The sequence below is a fragment of the Mesocricetus auratus genome, unplaced genomic scaffold (genome assembly GCF_017639785.1).
Source record: "Mesocricetus auratus isolate SY011 unplaced genomic scaffold, BCM_Maur_2.0 Super-Scaffold_100021, whole genome shotgun sequence".
Classification (NCBI taxonomy): Eukaryota; Metazoa; Chordata; class Mammalia; order Rodentia; family Cricetidae; genus Mesocricetus; species Mesocricetus auratus.
This window is the reverse complement of record NW_024429202.1, coordinates 35,630,036-35,638,629: the sequence shown is the minus strand read 5'-3', so window position 1 is coordinate 35,638,629 and position 8,594 is coordinate 35,630,036. Positions and strand designations below refer to the sequence as shown.

The following is an 8,594-nucleotide window of genomic DNA, read 5'->3' as shown; positions in this document are numbered from 1 at the left end:
GCTGCAGTATGCAGAAAGATGCCTCAGGGAGGTGCTGGCCCAATCCCAGAACCTACCAGCATATGTGCCAGGGGTGCTAAGGTTGCAGAGGGCAATAAGACATTACCACAAGATGAGCTGGGGACGCTAGCAGGAACATACCAGTGGGCCCAGTATATTAACAAGGCAATAAGACATAATCCAAGATGAGCTGGGGATGCTAGCTGGAGTGTACCAGTGGGCCCAGCATATTAACAAGGACCTTTACTTGTGGAAGAGGGGAAAGGAGAGAGAGTCAGATGGCAGCATGAAAAGGACTTGGGAGCTGGAGGAAGGGCCACAAGCCGAGGAATGTAGTGGCTTCTAGCAGCTGGAAAAACAAGGATATAGACATTTCCCTAGAAAAGGTGTGATTATAGCAGCATCTTGAGACCCAGAAAGACCCATTTCAGACCTGCTTCAGATCTCCAGGGCTAACATATGGTAAATTTATTATCTGAAGCCTTTCAACATTTGCCACAGCACCGGTTGGGAACTCATACTGTATGTTCACGTGTTCTTTCTTCCATTCTCCACTCTGTTGCCCCAGAAAGTCTTATTTCATTTTCCTTCCAACTGCAACTATGAATTCCCCCTTTTTATACAAAACAAAACCGTTGTCTTCATCTATGTACTTACCTATCTATCTATCATCTATGTATCTATCAGCTATCTACCTATCAGCTATCTATGTATCTATCTATCCATCCATCTTCCTATCATCTGTATATCTATTCATCTATTTATCATTTCTGTATCTATTATTTGTCTATCATCTATCATCTATGTATATACCTACCATCTATGTATCTATCATCTGTCATCTACTTACCTATCATCTATCTATCCTATCTCTCTATCTTATCTATCATCTTGCTATATTATCTATCTTTCTATCATCTATGAATCTATCTATCTATCTACCTACCTACCCACCCATGTCTTATTTATTTTGAAGACTTGAAGAAGAGATCCAGAACCTCTTATACATTAGACAAGTGCTTTACCAATGAGCTTCATCGTCAAGACCCAACCAAAACTTTCAAAAACATCACGTAATATGTTATTTTATTTTACTTTTTAGGTTATAATATAGCTGCAACATTTCTCCCCTTCATTTTCCCCAAACCCTTCCATATGCCCCTCCTGACTCTCCTTAAAATTCTTGGCCTCCTTTTTGACTATGATATTATCTGCACACATATCTATTCCTAAATATAACATGCTCAGTCTGCACAGTGTTATTTCCATGTATGTTTTCATGGCTGACTGTGTGACACTGGACACCCAATTGGTGTGCTTTTCCCTGAGGAAGACCTCATATCCTCTCCCACCTTTCCTCTGCTGCCTATAGTTCTTTATGTAGCAGCCATGTAGGCTTTTCCCCCATTCAACTGCAAAGAAGGGAAAAGCTTTAAACAAGATACAAAAGGTAAAAAGGAGTGAAAGGATGTGTTCGATTGTATTACGGGCTGCATTCATCTAGAAAGGAAAAGTAGCTGTATTGGTCCTGCCGTATTCAAGTACCACAGACTGGGGGACACAAACAATGTACTTGATCCTCTACAGAATCCAAAGGTTCAGAGTCAAGTGTTAGCATCCTCCAGGCAAACTCTGTTCTTTCTCTCATCTGCTTCTCGTGGTTGCAAGTGTTCCTTAGTGCCATTAGGTCATGGTCACATCACTCCCAAGTCTGTGCTTCCTCCAGCAAGGCTGCATCTTCTAAAGTTTCCACCATTGCCCCAAACAGCACCACCAACAGGGAACCAGGAGTTCAAATACAGGAGCCTGTGGGGGACATTGGTCACTCAAACCAACACACACACACACACACACACACACACACACACACACAGAGTAAAGTAAAATTAAAGGGGGAAATGAGCTAATAGATATATATTTACACAATTTTTTCCATAAAGAATCACAGGAAGACTAAATCAGAAACCATAGTGTTAGATTTGACCTTGGTAAATGCGTAATCATCAGCTCGGAGGTCCTGGAAACCAGCAAGACCGGTTAAGAAGTGCGGCTTAGTGGGAGGAAGTTACATCGTTTAACCTTTGAGAAGATACAGGGTCCTGGCCCTTTCCTGCCATTTTCACTTCTTGGCCGCCACGAAGCCATGTGGCCATCCACTCATACTGTACCACACTGCCACCTCATGCTAGGTCAACTCAGGCCCAAAGCAGTAGGACCAACCTACTCTGGCCTGAAATATTGAAACCATGGGCTGAAAAGACCTTTTTCTCTATGAGTTATCTCCGTATTTTGTCACAAAATGGAGATCTGATGAGTTCACAGTGAAATTGGTGTTAGGTAGGACCAGGGTGTGCAGGATAAAGACTATCAGGAACCGGTACATTTTATATTCCTAATCCAGGGTTCTATATGCCTTTTATGTATTCAAAACTAAAATGAAACCCAAAAGTTACAAGAAATTATCCTAAAGTCAGACGCATAAATAAATGACACTGCTTTGTATAAAACGATCAGTGCAGAAATATACTCACAAAAAGATACTCACACAGAGAACAACCAAGGTAAGAAACTGCAGCATGGGCCTCCAACCCGTATTTAAGAGGACGTGGAAGTCTAAAGACCTTCAAACAGATCTTGGTCTTAGTGTTGTTGCAATTTTGATGGAATTGTTTTGAATTTATTCAGATCCTTCATAGAATATAGCAAACAGTGAGAACAGAGGTACAACTATAGAGTGGGGACAGCAAGTCAGAATGCCATAGTGCTCTACAAGTTTGATTGGAAGGGCTCCAAATGAATCTACAGTTTCTTTAAGGTGTGTGTGTGGGGGGGTGCATGCTCGGGAGTGAAGGGTTTCAGGGCCCCTGGAGCTGCAGCAACAGGCAGTTGTGAGCTACCCCACGTGGCTTCTGGAGACTGAATTTTTCTGCAAGAACAGCAAGCACTCTTAACTGCATAGCAAGGAGCAACCCCCTAATCAGGGTGCATTTGAAGAGTCATTCACCATCAAAACAATCAAGGACTCCTTGGCAAAGCGGCTGGTGTGGGTATGGACCAGGGAACATCTGTGGAGCGAAGGTAAGTGTTCAGAGATGGGTGTCGTTGCTAAGGTTGTAGCTCAGTCAGGAACCAAGCCCAGATACTCAAGGCCAAATCTAACAACTCTCTCTTTTATTTTCTTAAATTGGACTTTTGAATAAAATTTATTTGCCAGGAAGGATGATCCCATCGCACTTCTGCTGGAACCAGCCCATGACCTCCTCTTCGCTGATTCTGATTCTGTGTTTGGTCCCAGTGCAGCCTGTCCTGCGCTTCTTGTCTGCGATGCTGAAACCTAGCCTGCTCTTCTTGTCTGCCATGCTGAAACCTGGCCTACCCAGCATTACATAGAAGTCCAGGCCTTAGATCCCGATGCTTGGGTCATATTTGATGCCCAGATCAATGTGTTCTTGGATCCCAAAGCCAAAGTTTCCAGTATCTGAGAAGTTATTTTTCCGTAATTCATATTCCCGCACCTTCAGGCCTTCCTCCAGAATTTCTTCTGCCTTGGCTCCACAAGCCGTGCAGTGAACAGCGATCTCTTCGTTTCTCCTGATGCCAAAGGACCTGACAGTGTATCTGGCTTTGGGAAACACAGGTGCCTGGCCTGTGAGCTGCTCCAACACCTTGGCTGCCCTGGTCAGTCTGTCTCCGCTCTCCCCAACACAGATATTGAGGCAGAGCTTGTGGATGCGAAGTTCCCACATGGGATTCTCCTTTTCACCTTTGATCTTGCGACATGGTGGGGAACAGGAAGAGAGGGGAGGCAACTCTATTTCTTTGCGTGTGTTTCCCACCTTGGGATCTGCTCTCGATGGAATCTGCATTTTGGTATCACTTTTCCATGTTGGAATTTTGTTGAAGTCACAAAAACGGTGCCTTTCTCATCTTACTGTCTTCTTTAATGTAAGTAATCCTTCTAGAAAGCCAATTGCCAGCCTGCTAGCATGCCTTTGCTGTTAAGGTCTGAGCAGCTCCCGGGCTGTGCAGCTCCTAAACATCGTTTCAAACTGCCAGTCCACAGCAGCGGATGCTCACTCTGGGGCATGAACCCCGCTGTGGAGTGACCTCCTGGTGGAATCCGGCAATTTCCCCCCTCCTTTTAAGTGACCCTGTTTCTTCTCCTGCAGAAAGAGCTGAAGAGGAAAACAGCCAGAGGATGAAGAGGACATGAAGGACGAAGGACGGAGAAGGAGGAGGAGGAAGCGAGCTTTCAAATGTTTTGAATGGATGCTGACTGACTAGCAGAGCCCTGGGCAGCATGAATTTCTCGTAGCTGTATCCCCAAGACCGGCCAAAGGAGTTCTGTGGCATGGAAAGGGGTGCCGAAAGCATGCACGGACTCCCACCTTTCCTCCACCGGCAGGAGGCTCCTCACTAGCCACACAGCCATTGTCCAGAGCCTTCGCCTATGCTGCGATCGCTGTGCCAAGCATCAGTGTGGTTCTCATCACACCATTAGTTCCAGGCGCATCTGCTCCGGGGTTTCCCCCTGCCTCTGTGGCGCATCCATCTCCATCTTGTTCACGTTTTATTACCCTCGCCTACATGTTAGCGAGCCTTATCAAGTACTGCGAGCATCCGGGCACTGTGCCAAGAGGCCGGCAGGACCTCGACCCCACGCCCCGTGGTTTGAGGCTCCAATTAGAGCTTTAATTTCCAGTCCCTGTAATTCAGGACCACAAAGGGTCATGCTGAAATGACTCCCTTACTTCCCAAAGGCAGCTGGCCAGTAGCCACTTAGTTACTGAGTTGAGTGCAGGACCCCTGCCTCTCTTGGGAGCCAAACAAAGCCTGTGACTTTCTCTCGGCCTCTTTTGCACACTCCGGAGCCTGTGACAGAGAATGCTGTTTCCATTGGCCAGGGGCCCTGGCAAGGCTCCCCAAGGCAATTTTCCAGCCCTACGTTCAGTGGAGAACCTGAAAGGCTGCTGTTGCCAGTCGAACCCGGCCGGGCTGGGGGAGGGTGGCTCCGAGTCTTCCTGCCAGTGGCTCTCAAACCTCTGGAGTGCTCGGATCCTTTGAAAGGGGAAAGAAAGAAGACACAATTAAGAACAGAATTCGAAACAATAGAAATCTCATTCGGTGCAAATCGCCTCTACTTGCAGATAAGTACTTCAAAAGAGCTGTCTGTAAAGCAAGCCCCATTCTGAGCAGGCCCGGAGCCAGGCACAGCTTGGCTATAGATATAGGTAGTTTTAGAATTGTCCTGCAAGGAGTTCTAAAAAGGCCAGCATGCACTCCCTGCTCAGTATGTCTAACAAACACAACTCCTCCTGGTGCTGACCATATCTCGCCTAAATAGTGGCGTCTGGCACCTTTTTCGATCCTGATAATGGTCTTTTGAGCCTGGCAGGGCTCCTCCAGGATCTCAGGTGAATAGGAGAAGTCAGAGGCTTCAGTCCCAACTCTAAAGTTGACCCATAGGCACTGCTGGGGGCAGGTTAGAAAGGGACCGACTACAGATCCCAGCCTGACAGCTCTGACTTAAAACTCCCAGGAATCCTTTCCATAATGCAAAGACATTTAGGAAAAGAGGTCAGGTTTGCTAAATAACACATGGGAATCTCTGTAACAAATTACAATCAGCCCAAGTCCTGGGATTCTGCATCTGTGGCTTTAACTATGGACAGCTGTCTGAAAACGTCCAGAAAAAAAAATAATGTATCAAGCATATGCAAGCTTTTTATTTTTTGGCATCATTCCCTGAACAATAGAGTAGACCAACTATCTGCACAGACTTTACATTAGGTCTTTTAGATAGTGGAGTCATGATTAAAGCATACAGGATTGTGCGCACAGGCTATGCACAAATACTACACCATGTTATAGTCGGTACTAGAGCATGGGTATTGTTCTTGGTGCTCTAAGCTCTGACCTTCTGATATTTGCTGTTTCCTGCACTTCTATTTTCTTTACCTTCAAGTTTCTTGTCACGGAAAAAAATTCTTTTTTTAAAAAATGTATCTGATCAAATAAATATATTACTGTTTCTCCATATTGATTATGGATTTTGAATCATAAGATGCTCATGTTATAGAATAGAGATGAATTTCAAAGGGGGGGGCGGTGGGAGGAACCCCAGGGCCCTAGGACTGAAGAAAAAAAGTGCTGCCTATAAGGACACTTGAGGAAGGCTCCATTGGTGGTGGTCATCCATGGGCTGCCCGCCTGGGGAGAGAGTGGAGGGTCAGCTGGGGCAGGTGTGGAGTCCCAGGATAGAGGGTGCTCTAGGCTCTGCTAACTCTGTGGAGCAGAGCAGCACTGTCCCAGCAGAGTGACCAGCCAGGCTGCACTCTCTTCTCAGACCAGAAAGAAAAGAGGGAAGTGGACCCCATTCCCTGTGCTGGGTCCTAGGATTCCAGGTCAGAAACCACCGAGGTGTGCCCTTGAACTGACTTCAACTTTGGAAAGGAGAGCCGGTCCCGTGTTACAGAATCTGACCGAGATGCTATCGATGGAGGCATGACCCAGCTGCAGCCAAGATTCCATCCTAGTAATTTAGAGTGGTGATTGAAAAGGTCAAAGCCATTGGCTTGTGTCCTGATAGATATCATGGCCAAAACTTTATGGAGCGATGGAAAATCAAAGAGATTCAGTGGCTTTCCCAAGTTCCCCTTCGGCTAAAGGTATGACCAGAGGCACAGAGCAGCTGTTGGCTGCTTCCAAACCCATATTGATGCTACTCCTGTGTCTTCTTAAGATGTGGCTTTGGCTGGCACAATGAAGCTGTCCGAAGTCATGTTTCCAATTCAACAGTCCTCTGTTGGATATTAAGGTTAAGCTTACAATACTATGGGTTATTGGAAAAGAGGGACCATGCGCTTGGGAGAAACTGCCCAGATGGAGAGCAGGCTTCCATTGGAGGCTTGAAAAATCAATGCAGAGTACTTTGTCTGCCTCTGGAGGATAAAGAGGATATTAAAAACAATTCCCGAGGGGTTCCAGAATCCAAAACTCGAGGTTGAAATCATTCGCTAGACAGCTAATTAATTTAGAAGAGTCAGTCACTAATACCTGAGGCAAATATCCCTCAGGCAAGTACATATATTCACATCTGGAAACATAATAGGATTAATCTCTGAGAGTCTAGCCGCCAGAAGGAATGCCGAGGTTAAAAGGGTTGTAGCCATAGCAAAATGTGGTGCCCTCAGCTGAGACAGAGTCACCAACTCAGACGAGGGAAAGCCAGAGGTGTCTGTGTGTAGCTCAGCCTGTTTCTCCAAAGGTCCCTTATGCTCTTCTGATAGTCATAGTATCTCAGTCATTAAAGCCAGCAACAATCGTCTGAGTGCCTCCCGGCATTGAGAACCGAGGGAGAAGCAAGCAAGCAAAACCGACAACACCCAAGCAAAAACCCTCATTGGCTATGCAGTAAATTACACAAAAAGCCCTCCAGACAAAGCACGACACACTTGCCAAGGTGAAGAGATGAGCTTGCTGTAGTGGACACACCTATAAGCCCAGCATTTGGAGAGAGTGACAGAGAGATTGTGAGTTCAAGATCAGCCCCAGCTGTATAATGAGGACCTGTCTCTAAAAGCCAGGGGCTCAGCTGGAAAACCTTTGTCTGGCATTGTGTAAGACCCCAGCAGCATCTTCAGCATGTGAAAAAAAAAAGTGAAACTGTGGTATATGAAATAGAGAAAAGCTATGCTAAGCAAGAGACTGACACTAGTATGGATGGCTTGGGTGGGAACTCAGAGGACAGAGAGAACATCAGAGAATGGGGGACAGTGTGCTGTGGGAGAGATGGGTGAGAGCTCTTTCCTCCAGAGAGCATACTTCAGTTGGTGGCACAGTTAAAACTACATTTCCCAGCCTGCTCTGTGGAGGAGTATGCCTACCACGTGACCTCAGCTGGAGAACAGGCTATGAAATAGGACTTCGGGGCTGGCCCTTAGAGGGAAGGAGTGCTCCCCTCCCTACCTCTTTCCTCCCTCCTGTGTGGCATTTATACAAAATAGACCAGCTGAAGAACTCGCCCGGGGCTCCAGATGAGAATGTGTTTTGGGCTTTGCAGAGGCTTCCACAAGGCGGCGCACCACTATGTGAAAAAGATTCCAATAGTTGGATGCAGCCCTTTGGGCAGTCCATGATGCTGACAACTAACATGCCCAGAGGGGGAGAGGGAGGTGATCATGAAAAACAGGAAGGCCCTAAAAGAGGCCACAGTCTGCTGGGTAATAGAATTGTGAACTTCTGACAAGGAGAAAGTCGGAAGGGCACTGGAGTGAACATAATATGTGTACCAGCCCCTTCTAGAAAGAGCTCTGCTGCTAAAGAAGCCTGGCACGTGCCAACACTCCACGGGTCTGTTCTTGTTTCTGCGTTATGTTCAAAGGAACACTTCTGGGGCAGCCACCAAAAGTCAGGCACAAGCAATTTCAGTCTCTGCCTTCTTTCCTCAGGAGCATTTAAAGGGGGCCAAACGTTGCTGAGCAAGGGTGGAATAAATTCCCCTTCCTCTCTGGTTTTCATCTTCTGCAGCAGCACCAGGGCTCACTGCTCCCTCTCAAAAGCACAGCTCTCTCCCTCAGCCTCCTTCTCTAAAT

General features: G+C 46.5%; 1 pseudogene; it reads right to left on the bottom strand.

Annotated features, from left to right (window-relative positions):
• Positions 1–1,069: 1,069 nt before the first annotated feature.
• LOC121133334 lies at positions 1,070–5,426 on the bottom strand (annotated as a pseudogene).
• Positions 5,427–8,594: the final 3,168 nt, after the last annotated feature.